Source organism: Dendropsophus ebraccatus, chromosome 4 (assembly GCF_027789765.1).
Source record: "Dendropsophus ebraccatus isolate aDenEbr1 chromosome 4, aDenEbr1.pat, whole genome shotgun sequence".
Lineage (NCBI taxonomy): Eukaryota > Metazoa > Chordata > Amphibia > Anura > Hylidae > Dendropsophus > Dendropsophus ebraccatus.
In genome coordinates this window covers 28,062,604-28,080,266 of record NC_091457.1, presented here as the reverse complement: position 1 = coordinate 28,080,266, position 17,663 = coordinate 28,062,604, and the positions used below count along the sequence as shown (strand labels likewise).

General features: G+C 43.4%; 1 protein-coding gene across 3 annotated transcripts in view; it reads right to left on the bottom strand.

Moving 5' to 3' along the window:
* Positions 1-17,663, bottom strand: part of CREB3L1 (cAMP responsive element binding protein 3 like 1) — a 46,904-nt gene that overhangs the window by 26,493 nt on the left and 2,748 nt on the right. Inside the window, exon 1 of one of the 3 annotated variants that reach the window (XM_069968221.1) lies at positions 10,361-10,924. The exons of the other annotated variants lie outside the window; for them this stretch is intronic. The gene's annotated coding sequence lies outside the window, so the exon portion shown is untranslated. Of the gene's footprint in view, positions 1-10,360; positions 10,925-17,663 lie in introns of those variants that run through there. 3 annotated transcript variants of the gene reach the window in all.

Sequence of the window (17,663 nt, the reverse complement as noted above, 5' to 3'; positions counted from 1 at the left end):
GATCCCTTTAAGCCCTAAAAGGGTTTCCAGATAATTCAGCAGCTGATAGCAGGCATTTACATAAATAATCTTATCATTATGGCAATTATGGGATTAGTCCTGGTAGGTTAAAATCTGTGAGAAAAATAAAAGAAAGTGCTCCAAAGCATTTATTGGCAGTAGATTACCATCATATATTCTATGGTATTAGACGGATCATTACTTGGGTGGGTAACACAGACATTCCACTAAAAGTGGGTAAATTCCAACTCATAGGCCCTTAAAGCAGCAACCTAACTGGTTGCAATGGGTCAATGTGCAACATTTTTATATGTATTTTTAAATTGGCAAAAAAGTCTTCTTCCTGATAGTTCCTATCAGATATGTCTTGTTCTTTCCCATTTTACATGCCCCAATTACGAACGTGCATTCAGTCTACGTAAAGGCAACTTAAGGTGGCCACCTGACTCATCCGGGATAGCAGATGACATGGTGGGAAGGATCCATCATGTTGGAGTTCAACATGTCAGTTTTTTTTTGTTCTCTTGGAGATAAGCCACTGCCAGAAGAGTCTCATATTAGCTTACTCCCCTGTCCTCCGCTAGTCTAAACATTTGCATTCTGAGCCAATAATATAAGTGTATATCGAGACTGGGAGAGATTGGACAAAATCTACCTAACATGTATCGGTAGCTTAGGAATACAACACCATTGCATGTAAAATGTCTGCGGCAGAGGTGTAAAACTCGCGGCCTTCCAGATGTTGCAAAACTTTAATTCCCATCATGCCTGGGCAGCCAAAGCCAAAGGTGGAGGGTTGCAGTTTGACACTTTATTCTAAGGGGGAAGACGGAGCGGAGGAGAAGTCCTGCCAGGTAATGTATGCTGCTGCTTCTCAAATCGCCGGTCGCCCGCCACGCCAGCTATTCCACCGTAGCGATGCGCGGTGGGGGACTGATGATTTTAGGTCTGGCCCTAAATAAACGATCAGCCGACTTTCACTATTCCACCAAGCGATAATCGGCCAAAACGGGCCGAATAGGGCCGATTATCGCTCCCGTGGAATAGGCCCCTAAGGGCTCATGCCTATACTAGAGCAGTGTGCTTGAAGCCAGTACAGCAGGACACAGAGGCATTTTTTCATGTTGAACATGAACATTTCAAGGAAAATTTATGTATTTAGGGAAGGGAAGAAGGGGGGGGGGTTTAAACGTAAAAAAAAAAAAGAAAAAACAATACCATCTTACTAGCTCCCACACGTTCCGTACTCAAGGACAGTGTAGTCAGACATCTTTGTAGGAACCAACTATGCATTACACACATGGCCCATTGAATGTACTGGCCCCCAGCCATAAGACCTTTTTGTCATTCATGTTGGAATTCCCACCAATGAGGAATCAGTGATCAGGACATATCATCCATGTAATAGTTATCCAAACCAGAACCTCTAAAGGTGTCCATATACCTTACATAGCTGTTAGAAGAATGTTTATTCAACTGACAGCTATTCACCCCACTCCCCCATACCTAGCCACGCTCACTTAAATATACCATAGATACTCCGCTCATAAAATCTACCGTTACTATTTGGTCCAAAAGCTTAAGAAAATAGCTTTCCGGTTATGCCCTGCACATGAGTGGCTGTCATAACCCTATAATGTGGTCAGTAATAAGCATCTGTCTAGCAGATGCCCCAACATTGGTGAGTCAAATCAATTTTCCTATATCAGCAGTGAGAGAATTGGAAGTGGGGCCAACTTTATGCAGTGATCCAAGGCCAATTCTACATTCAATAGTGTGGATCCAGACAATGTGGTCTATCCTGCTGAGTGTCCCGTTTTTGACCTGTTGGTATGATGAAGGATACATGGTAGAGCTCAAGATTAATATTTTATAAAGGTCCTATGGAAAGCTGCCATTACAATGAAATGGCTGAGCTTTTGGGCTTAAAGGGGTATCCTAGAAATATACAATGGATTGTATAGATCACTTGTGCTCAAGGGCATCTTACTGGTGGCCCATGGCACGGTACATCAAGGTGTGATCGGAGCAGTCCCGCATAACCGCATATACGGTTGAACCAGTGTACCTTGGAAAACATTGGCGGATCCATCACTTCTGCTGATCGGTGAGGTCCCAGGAGTCTATGGTAAGAGAAGGCCAACAATATGTACTCCCAGAAAGCCCTTTGGAATTAAAAACGTTATTTTTGGCAAATAAAATATTCCTCCCAAACGTGAAATGAAATAGTTGTAAATTTAATGGTTTGGGGCTGTTGTACAGCCAAAGAATCAGTATGTCGTCTCTATATTGATGGAGCTGAACTGCACCAGCAAATTCATCAAGATGACGTCAGGGTATCTGTCCGCATAGTGAAGGTGGTACAAACCGTAAGAAAACAATGCTCTAACTACAGTACCAAAAAAACTGAGTTTGGAATGCCCCAAAAATCACAAGAACTAAGGAGTCGTGTGCTCTATGGAGCAATATGACCTTTAGATGAGCTTAGGGATTGTTTAAAAAGGTTATCACACTCTACAAGACTGATGGTTAATCATTGGGATAGATCATCAATATCAAATTAGCCAAAAATACCATGTCCCCTCTATTGTTTGTCACTTCTGATTGTGTCTGGTATTGCAGCTCAGCCACTATTAAAAGTATGGCGCTGTGTCTAGTAATCAATAATGGGCCATGGTTCCTTCATTCACTTGATGGTGCAGACCTCCATTAACCTAATATTGGCGTCCTACTCTGATATACTGGCAATAGATTTTGATTGCAAAAGGGGAATGTAGAATTACACGCTGGGCCTATCATGTAATATATCAAGTCTAGTTGCTCTCTGCTCCAACTAATATATGTAGGGGAACCAATTCTATAAAGTCCATGTGCCCTAAAAAATTCACCAACCTTATAATACCACAATATAAAAAAAAAATTAATACTGCTATATGAAATAATAGGTCATAACTAGAGATGATCGATTCTCGAGCACAATCACCCGAACCTGAGTGTGCGGGATTTGATTACCGGTAGCGGCAACTATGGCTGCATCCGTGTTTTCAGGGCATCCTTACGGCTGCATCCAGCTTCTGTAGCCACTGGTAATCAAATGCATGCTCGTGTTTGGAAGGACCGAGCTCGAGATTTGCTAATTTCTAGTAATTATTCTACAAATCATCAAATCACCAGATCACCAGTTGCTTAAGAACAAACTAAAGCAACGTTATCCTGGTCTATAAAAATATACAGACATCAATGACTTCATCATAAATAACAACACATGATTCCATTACTCTGCCTATTGCTATCCCAATGTCTATTAAAAACATAAACCGGTGAGGTCATCGGTATATATTCTAAAATTGAAAAAAAAAAACTGTATTAAGATGTAAGGGGATTATGGGGGATGGGGGCATCATTACTTCAACTTCTGCTCAATAAAAGATCATTGTAACTGGAATGTTTCCGTAGAAGCTTCTCTAAGACTCGGCGAGTTCCAAGGAAGAGCCGGTATCGTTAAACAGACTTTAGGTTGAGCAGACATAATTGTTTAGGATCATCTCCATGCATGAGTGCACGGGCCTGGCTGGGCGGGAGGCTTGAGACTCCGTTGAATGACAGGTTTCCAGGACAGAAATATCCTAGAGTTCAAAAGTAATAAGAATTGGAAAGATTTCTCGAGACTGGAGAGAGTGAGATGAGGCAGAGTCGGCATCAGGTCCAACTGGCTCCAAATCAAAGGGGAAGCTGCTCAACGCCAAGAGAGTCCAACTTATTTAACCAGAGCAATGTGCAGAAACGACTGCTGAATCCTGAGATATAACACGGAAAATGGCACAAGAATGTGGAGACGCAGGGGGATAAAGAAGGGGCAAAGTGACATTATAGGACCCTGTTAGATGATTGGTGCCTCGGTAAAAAATAATACGGGAATATAGAAAAATGTGACAAAATAACTTACACCTGTGGTACATGCGAGTCTAGGAGGCACCTGCATAGTCCTTATCTTGTCCACTGAATATGGGTACGTACATGTAAGATTTTTGAGTATGTGGTACTTGACTTTGAACCTACTCTCACAGTACCAGGAGCAACAGGACCTTTGCAGGCAATAAACCTCCGCTTTGGTTGGACCTATAAGGGTGCGTGCACACTACGGAATTGCCGCGTATAACCCATGGCGTATTCCGTCGCTCGGCCCCGCACGCGGCGGCGTGCTTTTCCACCCGTGCCATAGACACTATTCTGTGCTCGGGCGGATTCCGCGTTCCGTCTAAAGAATTGACATGTCAATTCTTTCGATGGAACGCGGAATCCACCCGTGCACAGAATAGTGTCTATGGCACGGGTGGAAAAGTGCACCGCCGCGTGCGGGGCCGAGCGACGGAATACACCGTGGGTTATACACGGCAATTTCGTAGTGTGCACGCACCCTGATAAATGAACCACAGGAACTACAAGAAAACTGGTGCAAGGGTCATCTCGCCCTTCTGCCAGAAACAGAAGGTGGCAACCAAACAGGTCCTGCATTTCCTGGTCCAGTTATGTGTGATAACAAGGCTAGGTCCACACCTCTGAGCAGAGGCGGATTAACTTTACTATAGGCCCCGGGCTGTTCACCAAGCCTGGGCCCCCCACCCCACTGTAACTATGGTAGCACTAGCGTGGTGCTCATAGTACAGGATAGATAATGTCATGATGCCCTGATTTGTGCAAAATTGCGGTGAAAAAGCAGAAATTTTTTTGAAAATCATGGCAGAAATGTAGCCCGGAGACGATACACCACTGAAAGTATAAGTCTTTTTGGGTTGCCATGAGCCCCCCAGGAGCTCAGGGCCCCGGGCTACCACATGAAAAGGACCTATTATAATCTGCTACTGCCTCTGAGGCTGTGTTCAGGGCCCCCAAATCTGTTGAAATAACTGGACAAAAAAAGTAGTCAACACAATGGACCCCCAATTCCGTCAATGGTGTCTGCAGGTTCTCCCAGAATTATCCCATCCCTGAGACCCCCAGCAATCAGCTCTAATCACTTGAACAAGTGTTCAATCTCTCTACAGTGCCACCACAGGAGAAATGAAGCATTACACTGTGCCTACTGAAATCACTAGTCTGTTTAATGTGCTGGCTCCTCCAAAGCGAGATGGGGGTTCTGTATGACAGGCACCCCTTATCAATTCCCTAGTTGGGTATCTAACAATAAGTTTAATTCAGAAATGAGCCATTGTTTTATTCTTTCTATATTCTACAGAAGAAGATTTAATAATCCAAATAGGCAAAAAATAAAAATAGCGCAAACATCTTGCAATCAATGCCGTTTTCCATCTCATTGCGGCAGATAACAGGTATATCACGCAACAACGTCAGCTGCTTCATTGTAAGTTGCAGACAGGTCTCTGACCACGGTCCAGTTTCATGTTTGCATGACTCATAGGGAATCCTACTCCTCCGGCCAAAAGATGTAACGAAAAAATGTTTTATCAGCAGCTCAGCTGCAGAATCTGGCCAAGGCTGTTCCTGAAAGAACAAGAGGCTTAGGACCCCAAGTGTTCAGCAGCTTCCCGGACCCTGAATGTCAATGAGACCTTAAACCATGACCTCACATGCTACATGAACCTAAGTTGGCTCCAAAGACAAGAGACAGATGCCTCCATAATGTGGTCCAATAAAGAAACAAGGCAACAGACAAAATATTACATACAATCAATACAAGCGATACGAGGAAAGAATTCTAGGCGCACATCAATATTATACAGTTATACAAGTTATTGAGGCACATTTATCATTGCGTACACCACGGAACAGATCTGTATATTTTTCATGGCGTGCACAGGCGTAAGCTCCGCTCGCCTATTGGGCCTCCTCCTGTGCCTAATTTATCATGGTTTATGCCTGGAAACAGGCGTAAACTATGGCAGATATCTACACCTGCTCCGGAGCAAAAGGCACAGATCCCGCCTGATTTACTAAGTAAATCCATCAGGGGGTTGATTTAGACACCAGTCTTAAAATTGAACAAATCTAACCTGTTGATAGCCCAGGCTTATAGGGCCATGGACGCTGAAGAAGAAGGTATGTCTCTTACCTTCCTCCTCGGCCCCAGTCCCACGCTGTTAGTCAGTGTAACTCCGCTCCGCAGCACCATTGGGAGCACTGCCGCATAATCTGGCCTGACCCCTCATTAGAAGGGGCAGGCAGGATGACACAGCAGTGCTCCTAACGGTGCAGAGTTTACCCTAACTAACAGTGCGGGACTGGCGTCGAGGATGAAGGTAAGACACAAACCTTCCACCTCAGCTTCCCCAGCGCTATAGAGGGCTATCAGCAAGTTAGTTAGTCACCTAACCTGCTGATAAATCCCCTTTAATAAATGTTCCCCACTGTATAGGAAGCAGTATGAGGCTATGTTCACACGCTGTATAAGACCGGCCATTCTGTACCCAGCCGGAGCACAGAACGGCCGGTCTCAGAAAAGACAATCGTGGCCGGAACTGCAGAACTCGCATCAGGACTCCCCACTGCACAGTATGGAGCATGCGGCCGGAGTCACACACTCCATAGTGTGCACTGACATGTCAGTTTTCTACGGCGCCGGCAGGGATACCGGCCGAAGTGTATACCATGTGTATACACTCCAGCCAGGATTCCCTCGGCCTGCAGCACAACGTAAGTTCTGTATAAATCACGGCAATTGCAACAACGGCCGTGATTAGTACGGAACTTACATTGTGTGAACATGGCCTTATAGTAGTTATATTCTTTTACATAGGGGACAGTATTATAGTAGTTATATTGCTGTACATAGGAACAGTATAATAATAATTATATTCCTTTACATAACAGACAGTATTATAGTAGTTATATAGCAGTAGAGTGCAGTCGGCACTGTCAGCAATGCTAGCAATAAAGGACGTATAGTGAAGGACCCAACCTGATATGCTTGTACTTGTGGTGCTCCCAGACTAAAGCGTAAGAGTAAGCAATGTGATAACGGGAGAAGAGAGAGACTGGGGCACTCACCAGTATTCCAAGCCGGCAGGAAGAAGCGCCGAGTGGGCGTGAAACGTCGTTCCGGGGTATAGGCGCCCGCCATTCCATCTGTCCTCCCTCCACCATGGATCTATCGGATTAAAGACTTTTGCTTGGAATATTGGTGAGTGCCCCAGTCTCTCTCTTCTCCCGTTATCGCATTATAGTAGTTATATTCTTGTATATAGGGCGCACTTTTATAGTAGTTATAGTCTTGTCCACGGTCGCAGTATTATAGAAGTCCTATTTGGGTCCATAGAGAGCAATATTATGGCAGTCATTCATGCAAATAGACAAAGAAGTCAGCACTCACCGGTGTGAATAGCTCTGAATAAATGAACTGCCGTGCTGGTGAGTGCTGGCTTCTTTGTCTATTTGCATGAATATGCCTTTCTCGGACTGTGTTCAGCACCCTGAAGTTGCTGTCCGGTGGTATATTTGTTTAATTTAGACTGTCTGTCTGTTCAGTTAGCATCGATAGCGGTATTCGGTTAGTGCCAGTTCTCTTCTTATTTGATATCCGTATTAGTTCCAAATGGAAAGATTAAGAACAAAAGGGCTGAGCAGTGAAAATCTATCACCCCCAACCCTTATTTCCACCTACATCATCTGTCAGTGGAGAGTAAGGAGGCTCCCATATACCTTATATTGTCGGACAGTAATGGGTTCGGCCAACTTCAGCATAGTATATGGACAGTTTTAGCTTTGTATTCAATAATAGCAATTTAAAAAAAACAGAATATGTGAAGGATGTAGATGAGAGTTGTAGAATGATGCCACGGCACTCATGTGTAGTCCAGCTTGCGCTATTCCATATATATGGTCACCCATAGGGTCCTATTAGACAAAGAAATTTTTCGACGATTAACGATAAACAATCTCAAACGACTTCTTTGGCGAACAACACGAAATCGTTTAACCAATTACACGGAACGATGACTATTACTTGTGATCGTCCTGTCTCTGCTGAACCTATGGGAACGACATGTTATTACACGAAACAATTTGCGAACGATCTGCGGAAGATCAACAATGATTTTAGGTCCAGGTCTAAACAAGCAATCAACTATTTCTCCTTAGTCGTTTAATCGTTGCCTGCAATTACACAAAACGATTATCCATTTACATCTGAACAATATAACGATTTTTCGAACGATAATCCCATACAGATCAAACGCGATGACCATTTTGCACTATAAGCGTATCATCATGGCATACACCATGCAATATGCCATGATGATGAGCTTGTAGCGCCTAACAATCGTTGCATTTGATCTGTATGTGTGACCATATGTATGGAATACAGCAAGTTGAATTAAGCGTCAGTGCCGTGGTATCTTTCTACAGCCTTCATTTTCGGATTGTCCATATTCTGTACACATAGCCCGTAGGAATCAGGAGTCTGGGTATTTACGTGTTTGGAGCCTCCATATAGTGCCCTGTATATAGCCAGATAGTGCCAAGGAGTATTTTCTATTTATTGTGTACACAGAATGTAGTCTGTAACCATGGATTCATATAAAAAGTATTGGGTCCCACCTCTTAATCGTTAAAATCTCATTCAGTCCTTTTACTACTAGTGGACTTTACCAATAGAATGGGTTACTGACAGTGTGCTGTAGCTGGCAGCCCCCTAGTGAGAATGGTACCTTTTGGTAATTTGTCTGTGCAGTGGATTATACGCAATCTTGCATCTCTTACTGTAATGAGAAGTTGTGCCTCATCGTTTGTGCCTCACTCTAGAACACCTCACCCCTTCTTCCCACTCCCTCTTATTCATGAATAATCAATGCTGCCCGGCCTCCTGTCAGTCAGTCTCTGCCTATAGAGGACTGAGCTGCAATCAGATATAGTTGAACCTCCTAACCTGTGTAGGAGTCTGTGGTCTGTGGAGTAAATCACCTGTCTAGAGACAACTAATGGTTTGTTTTCCTTGGTTCTATTCCCCTCATGGAAATAAAATATATAATTTATTTTTTATTATTGTATCATTTATTTCAAAGAATTCCCAATCAGGGCCAAATTAGTTTAGATTAAAAAAAACTATATATTTTTTTTCTTAGTTTTTCTCATCATTATATTAAAAAATGAATTTAAAAACTAATTTGGACCTGACTAAAAAGTTCTTTGAACTTTTAAACAATGATACAATGATGAGAGAAAGAAAAAATAAATAACTGTAATTCATTTCCATCAGGGGAATCAAATCAAAGAAAACAAACTGGTACTGGTCTTTAGACAGGTGATCTGCCCCTAGACCACAGCTCCAACACAGGCTAGGAGATTCCGCCATACAGACTGCAGCTGATCAAGCAGGAGGCAAGGCAGCATTGATTATACGTGAAGAAGAGGGAGAAGTAGTAGGTGTGCTAGAGTGTGGCACAACGCTGAGCAACAACTCCTCTTTGACTCTTCATTACAGTAGAAGACGCAAGATTGTGCATAATCCACTTGACGGACAAATTACCAAAAGTTACGATACTCACTAGTAGACTACCAGCTACAGCACACTGTCAGGACCACGGGTAGGGCCAGAGTGCTGACAGATTCCCTTTAAAAATTAGCACCAAAACTGTGTGCCAGGATCTTCATAGCATGGGTTTCCATGGCTGAGCATCTGCATGCAAGCCTTACATCATCAGGCACAATGCCAAGCATCAGATGGAGCGGTGTACAGCTGCCACAACTGGACTCTGAAGCAGAGGAAACATGACTTGCGGAGTAACAGATCACACTTCTCCATCTCATGTCTGATGGACGAGTTTGGATTTGGTGAATTGAAGAAGAACATTACCAGCCAGGCTGCATTGGGCCAGCTGTAACTTTTGGTGGATGATAGATAATACTAGGGGGATGTTTTTCAGACAAATCTTAATGCTTCAGCATACAAGGTCATCATAGACATTTGTATTTGGATACAGTTTGGGTTCTTCTCTTTTCTTTTAGTGCACACGGCAATGTCCATGGAGGCATGAAGGGCGAGTCAGGTGCACGGCCTACTCCCTCAATATCAGACTCTGACCTCACAAATCTCTGGATAAATGGGAAAGAATTCCCACAGACGTCTCAAAAATCTTGTCTTCCAAGAAAAGTGGAAGCTGTTGAACCTGGAAAAGGGGCAAGGGGGGGGGGGGGTTGGGTGCTGGGGGCTGGAGCACCTCAAGGCAATGCTGGCACTGTTTACCTGTACAACCCCCTGACCCCAACCCAAATTTCTGGACAATGAAAGTAATGAGCAGGTCCTATCTGCAGTTTCAAGAGCGGATTAGCTTACAGGGAAGTGTCTGGCTTGTTTTAGTCCTCGCACTTTGCAGTGCGACCCATGTAAACATGATGGTAAATGCACCTGTTAATCAGTTCCTGATGAGATCTCACACAGCGCACACTTCCCACACTGCCGCGACGGGCCCTCGCCTGCGCCTGGTGTTTGCATTTAATCAAGAGGACGGTTCAGTCACTTCGAAGGCTCCAGGATATGTGAACCAGGATGGAAAATGTCAATTGTGGGGGAGGAAAAAGAGAGAAAAAACAGAGTTGGGAGGGGACCATACAGGGATACACAGACACAAACAGACTTAGCAGAAACGTATATATATGTATATATTAACTTATAAACGACTTGTGTGGGAGCTATAAGCGGTGCCATAACTAGGCCCCTACTTCCGAGAGACTTGGACTGTGTTTACACACAGTCTTTTTATTTGATATTATTATTTGATATATTGTTATTGCATTATATAAGCATTGAGTTATATTGAACTCAAAAGGCTGGTGATTACCATTAAAGGGAACCAATCACTACACATTTGCACTCACAAAGCTTTCATCCAATATAAGTAATGCTCATAGCCAGGGTTCCCTTTAAGCTGCACGGCTGCGCAGCTGAAGGGAAAGCGGCTCAAAACTTTGTTCAGTAAGTGGCAGAAGTAGGGACTCCCTGCTCCTGTACAGAAGAGCAGCGCATGTCCTCTCCTGTGGGGCGTACGTGATGACATCATTTTATTACGCGCCGCCCTTAGGAGAAGACCTGCAAGCCGCAAAGACTACAGGAGGATAAGGCCGAGCAGCGATGGAATGGAGGACAAGTGAGTGGTGGGATTTTTTATTTTTTTTTAAACTTGAACTTTGCACGGGGAGGGGGGGGGAGTCGTTTAGTATACATAAAAGGGGGAGGGGGGAGAGCTATACTGGGGGCATCCAAGGGGGAGGGAGGAGAGCTATACTGGGGGCATCCAGGGGGAGGGGGGAGAGTTATACTGAGGGCATCCATGAGGGAGGGGGAGAGTTATACTGGGGGCAACCAAGGGGGAGGGGGGAGAGTTATACTGGGGGCATCCATGAGTGGACAGAGGTTACATACATTAGTAGGGGAATCCTAGATGGAGGAGGGGTTAACTACAATCCTAAGGGCATCCTAGACGGGGCCTTAAAACTATACAGGGGCACAAAGGGGCTTAATTACTATATGTGCTGGAGCAAGGAACCTGAAATGTTTCTCTCACAGATTCTGGAAAGAGGATTTGAGGCCAAGAGAAGTCTTCAAGACAACCCAACCTGGTTGGAAAGGAAACATGAGCGACTGATTAGAGAAGACGTCCCACGTGAGTCACTGGATGTAACTGCACTGATATGATGCTGTGTTAACTTACATTGCTATCTTACATTAGACTAAGAAACCGACGTCCCTGTGTTGGGTTTTTGATTTGCCCAACTTTGCTTGAACATTGCTCATCTCACTTGCCATCCCGCAGTGGCTGAAGCTTAGAGGAAACATTGCTCATAGCGATTAATTATGTGGCTGGAAACCATACTAGGGGGGATATAGCAACCTATTGATAATTGTGGGGTCAATTTCTTAGTGATTGGCTTCTTTAAAGCGAATGTACCACTAGGTACATTGCTTTTTGTGAACAGAGTGGCGGGGATGCCAGTGGCGCGGTGCTTTTTTTTAAAAAAAATCTATAAAGCGATGTACTGTACCTAGTGGTACATTCACTTTAAGGAAAATTTTAGGCATGTCATTTTACAGCTGTAAACCTACATGCAGGTTTTCTGCAAAGATGGGGAAGAAAAAAATCTGGAATTAAAAAAGAAAATTCGAAAATTGGATGGAAAAGGGACAAAAACACAGAAAAAAAATGTGTGGGAAACCTTCAAAGTTCAAAGAACAACAGAACTATAGCTGGTGCCTATCATATGTGTACACACCAGCGATCTCCTGCCTTTGTTAAAACTACAACTCATAGCGTGCTGGGAATTGTAGTTTTCCACCTGCCAGCAGACCAGCGGTTGGAGACCACTGGTATAAACCATGATATCATCACATATTACAGTATACAAAGCTGCGGCCTGTGCATCAGCAATTGCAAACACCATTTTGATGCGAAAAGCTGGAACAGGAGGCATGCAATATTATCCCATCACCAATGTGATCATATATGTCCTCACCAGATGCTCAGCACGCTTACTGCTTCTATAAATATTATTCTGGTCTGAGGATGGTTTTCACAATGTGAGGTCTATTACTCGCCCTTCCCGCACAATCGCATCAGATATAGACCATGCAGTCAGCCATTCCATCCATCAGTGCATTTTAATACATAGTTGGCGTCACTGTCATTATAACTTTCAAAATCTAAATCAACAGTAGATGCGATATAAAGCAAGTTTGCAATTTACATCCATTATCTATTTTTTAGTTATCATGGAAAAGCGGGCAAGAACGGGATAGGATCTGGTCCTTGGCACTGAATATATAGGGCTCCTGCACAGAACTGTATTGTGACTGCATCTAGGACTGGAGGAGAAGAAAAGACAGAAGAAAGCTGCTGCTGTTCTAGGGCATTTCTAGGGATCACCTGTCATTATGGGTAAAAGGAGATAATGGGACAAAATAACACATTCAACATACAGGCGTGTCAGATAGCTGCTTACCCCTTCCTGCTTCGGTTATCCAGGATTAGAAAAAACAAACAAACAATGAAACAGCGCCACTCTTGTGCTCAGTTTGTATGTGGTATTGCAGCTTCATTGATAAAAGTTAATGGAGTTGTAATACCACACACAACCTGACGACAGGGGGTGCTGTTTTTGGTAGAAAGCAGAGGAGACAAAAAGGTAGAAGATTTCATTCAAAATTATGGGCACCATAGTCAGGGCAGTCAATTTGCGTAATGTGATTTTTGTTCATCAACTTTGAACCATGGAATTTCCTTGGTTACCAGTTACTACCACTAATGCATCACAACAAGTATGGGATGAGAGGGCACCATGTTATTGTCTAGCTCCAGCTTATGGGTGCATTGACTAAGCCATATCTGCCATCCAGAAAGGTAATGGATCTCACTACAAGTAGAAGAATATGAATGTGACCACCATCAGACAGAATTATTCAGCAACAAAGCCCCCAATTCTGAAACCATCTGCTCCCCTCACCCAGGAAATAAATGAGCAACAAATGAGCGATGCAGCTGAGCCTACTCTGTCAGACAGCAGCACTATAATTTCTGCAGCCGGAGTAGCTGTCTTCTGTAATTGTGACTGTGGATTCCCGACCAGTCACGGCTTCCAAGCCATAATACAGATTCCAATGAACAGAACAAATAATTAGTGACAACCGCAGGCATATTATATAATTAAAATGAGTTCCTGTCACAGCGGGACAGCGGCTTCCTCTTCAGTCTAACCATCTCCATCACTGGGAAGAGAAAAAGTGCTAAGTACTGATTAAGAAATGCTAAAATGTACAAGGTGTATGCCGGATGGAACGTTATAACATTAAATCATACTGTGACCCAGGACCGGACAAGACACCTTCCAACTATTTGTTGGACATCAACAACAGATTGGTGTATTACAATTATATAATTTTGTTCAGCCGTTCTCCTAATATGCAGGAGAATAGGATTCTTGTCGCACCCCTCCCCCACCCTCCAGCTGCTGATTGACAGCTGACTGCCTATACACAGCATGGATAGATAACTGCCAATCAACAGCTGGTGGGCAGAGTTTTCTGCTTCATTTGAATATTGAGGAATATTGAGAATATCTCTGGATACGCTGTACAGAACAATGTATGTGTTACATCATTCTGTTCAGCTTCTCTGTCACTAGTTTATGCTACCCTTACATAGGACAGCATAAACCTGCTGACAGAGTCTCTTTAAAGAGATTGTCTGGGCACATAAGGTTTTGGTTCCAACATCTCTCGGCCCCTGTTCATCACCACCACCACCAGGAACTGTCCACTCAGCCAATCACTTTCTTTACTGGTGACCCACCATAGTCAGTGGCTGAGAAGACAGTTTCTGTGGAGACGACTCACTGCAGGGACCAGGAAGCAGTGATGAAGAGTGAGAGCTGCGGGGGATCAGGGTAGGTAAGTATCACAGAATTTTTATTTTCATTGTTTTGTTTTGTCCCCAAAGGACTCCTGTGAATATGCTATGAGGTTGGGTTCCGTTACTTTTCCACCTACAATAGTGAAACCTGCTGTGGAGATCGGCAATATTTCTAAAATGTAGCACAGTATATGCTTGGCGAATCCCATTAAGAGTCTTAGTCAACCATTTCCATATGACCTATGACATACAGTGATGTCCACCCAGGCATCACTACCTCCGCCATCTTGTCTTCATCCCATAGTTCATTCTGGTGCCATCTTTCCCCAGGTAAATGACACACTCAGCTAGACACATGATGGAAAAGAGAATGTGATTCATCAGACCAGGCCACCTTCTCCAACTGCTTTAATTAAAGGCAATGGACAGGGGTCAGCATGGGTGCTCTGACCAGTGGTCCTTCCTTGCAGGTAGGTACCAACCACGACATACCGGGAACACCTCACAATATCAACCGTTGTAGAGATACTCTCAACCTTTCCTCTAAACATGACTATTTGGCCATTGTCAAAGTCACTCCCATCCTTTTAACAGCTCGCAACCAAGCTATTGTTTCTTGCTTGGATGATATAGCTCTCCCTATTACACAGGGTGATATTAGATAATCACTCCGTCGTTATTAGATAATCCCTCCGCCGTTATTAGATAATCCCTCCACCACTGTTAGATAATCACTCCGCCATTAGATAATCTCTCTGCCATTATTAGGTAATCACTCCGCCTTTATTAGATAATCACTCCGCCATTATTAGATAATCACTCCGCCATTATTAGATAATCACTCCGCCATTATTAGATAATCACTCCGCCATTAGGTCACTGTATGTTTTCTGCCTCCGGATGTAAACAAATACGTTTCGACTCACTGACAGCAAGATACAGACCCTCTGAGTAAAGTCTCTATTACACGTAGCGATTATCGTGTAAAAATTTGCTATAACAATCAATCACTAGTGAAAACTAACAATTTATTAGCGATTGATCCTGAGGTTATTACATTCACCGAATGCTGTTATGAAGAACGTTTTTGCCTCATTATATGGTCACTAATCGTTCCTAAGTACAACCCACGCAACATGTTTTATCTGCGAACGACTTATTACACGAACAGATATGCAAACGATCAGCAAACTACCAACGATAATTTTTCAACAAGTTGAAGGACAACGATTAACGACTTTTCCCTCTTCGTTGATCATTGGGTGTTGGTATACGGGCAGATAATCGCTCATCTTCGGTCGTTATAACAAATTTTTAAGCGATAATCACTCTATGTAATAGGGCCTTAGTACTTACAACTATAATAAACCAGGTGTGTGAATAAGGCTGGAACATCTGCACCAATATTAAAGACACAAGTCTGCAGACAAGAAACGTCCAAAGCAGAAAAGGTTTTCTATGGGGATCTGCTGTCAGTTCCTGTAACAGACAGAGGTGGCAGCAAAGAGCACTGTGTCAGACTGGAAAGAATATCCTACTTCCTGCAGGACGTACAACAGCTGATAAAGACTGGAGAATTTTAAATAGGCCTGTATAACTTTCTGACGCCAGTTGATTTGAAAACAATTTTTTTTCACCGGAGTACCCCTTTAAGATACAATGTCTCCTTAGGTTTACCTTTGGTCATATAAAAAGCAACAAAAACATATCATTTTTAGTGAAAAACCTTCCTAAAGACACTAAAGCATCAAGCGAACGACGCACAAAGACAGTCACTTTCCATACAATCTCTTGTACATATGGATTTTATACAGGTTTGAGACCCTCCCATAGTGTAAAGACCCTAATAATAAAGCGACACAGGTTCAAGCAATCTTAAAACACTGTCACACGTCTATGCATTGCTATTACCCCCCTGAATGAGCTTTATTGCAGTGATCTAATATTCATGACACATCTTCCGACTATTCATTCACTATCTCTCACAAAGAACTTCTCTATGTAATTCTCCAGTGTAATGAAGCAGTAACATGCGGTATAGAGTCTCTGACACACTGTCTATTAGCTCTGGGTGGAATCTGCGAGGTGTTCTGTGACTCATAGCACATAAAGCGGGGGTGATACTGCTATCAGGGCACCCCCCGCACCCACATGGAGGTCAGTATGCTGACTGCTGCTGGAAAAGAGCAAGACCCCAATGCACTTCACTAGTGACCTGTTCTGTACGAGGAGGTGCAGGACCGATCACTCTATGGATCACACTGGATCACTCATCGATCAATAGTCATAAGGAAGGCTATGGAGCATGTACTGACTATAGGAGAATGCTGAATTCTTATGATGAGTTTGTGACTATGGGTCAGGAGCATAAAAGATGCAGTTGTCAATGTGGGGGGATCCTGGATTTTGGCAGATTTCGACTTCCCTATTAAAGTTAATTGTTAAAATTCGAAAAAAAATTCTTACGTGTGAACATACCCTTAAAGTAGCTATATGTGGTCTCCTCTCCTATAGACTGTAAGTCATGGGCATACAACTCTCCATATTATGTGGGTTCTTTATTGGACATCACAACACCACCATGTTTTATCCATCACTAGTGTAATAGTGGCAGAAAACCTGCGGCTAACTGGAACTTTTTTACCTTCACCTTAACAGTGCTGCATCCCTGAGATGTGATGGTGCTGGAACCTGCTGGAGATTTTCTGCCTTGCTTTTACAATACCGTTCTGTCATCCTATAAATGTCTGATCATTATGGCTCCCAGTTGTGATGCTGACCAGCACCTGCTCCTGGACGAGATGTGCTGTCTGTCTCCATTACGGAGGTCGACAGGTTTATTAGATGGTGTCTCGGTGCAAGAATATATAGGGGTCAGTCCTAATATGTGGAGGAACACAGAAGCAAGTGTTTATTTTCTCTGCTGGACCACCACTGTCCCCATTGCAGTCAATGAGCAGTCCTTATTGAGTCCTCCGGAACGAAAGTGACTTTTTGTAGCTACCTATCTCTTTGCAGTCATCCTCCCTTTTCACTCTGGTCTTTGCAGCTACCATCTACTCTTAGTAGCCACTCACTACTGTATGTAGCCACTCTCCACTTTCTGTAGTCACTCTCTGCTATTTGTGGCCAACCTCCAATCTTTGCAGCCAATCTTTTTTAATATTAGACACTCTCTACCCTTTGCAGCCAAACTTTCCAGTCACTCACCAGCCAACCTTTGCTCTTAGTAGCCACTTACTACTCTTTTGTGGCCACTTTTTGCCCTTTGCAGCCACTCTTTGTTCTTAGTAACCACTCTCTACCTTT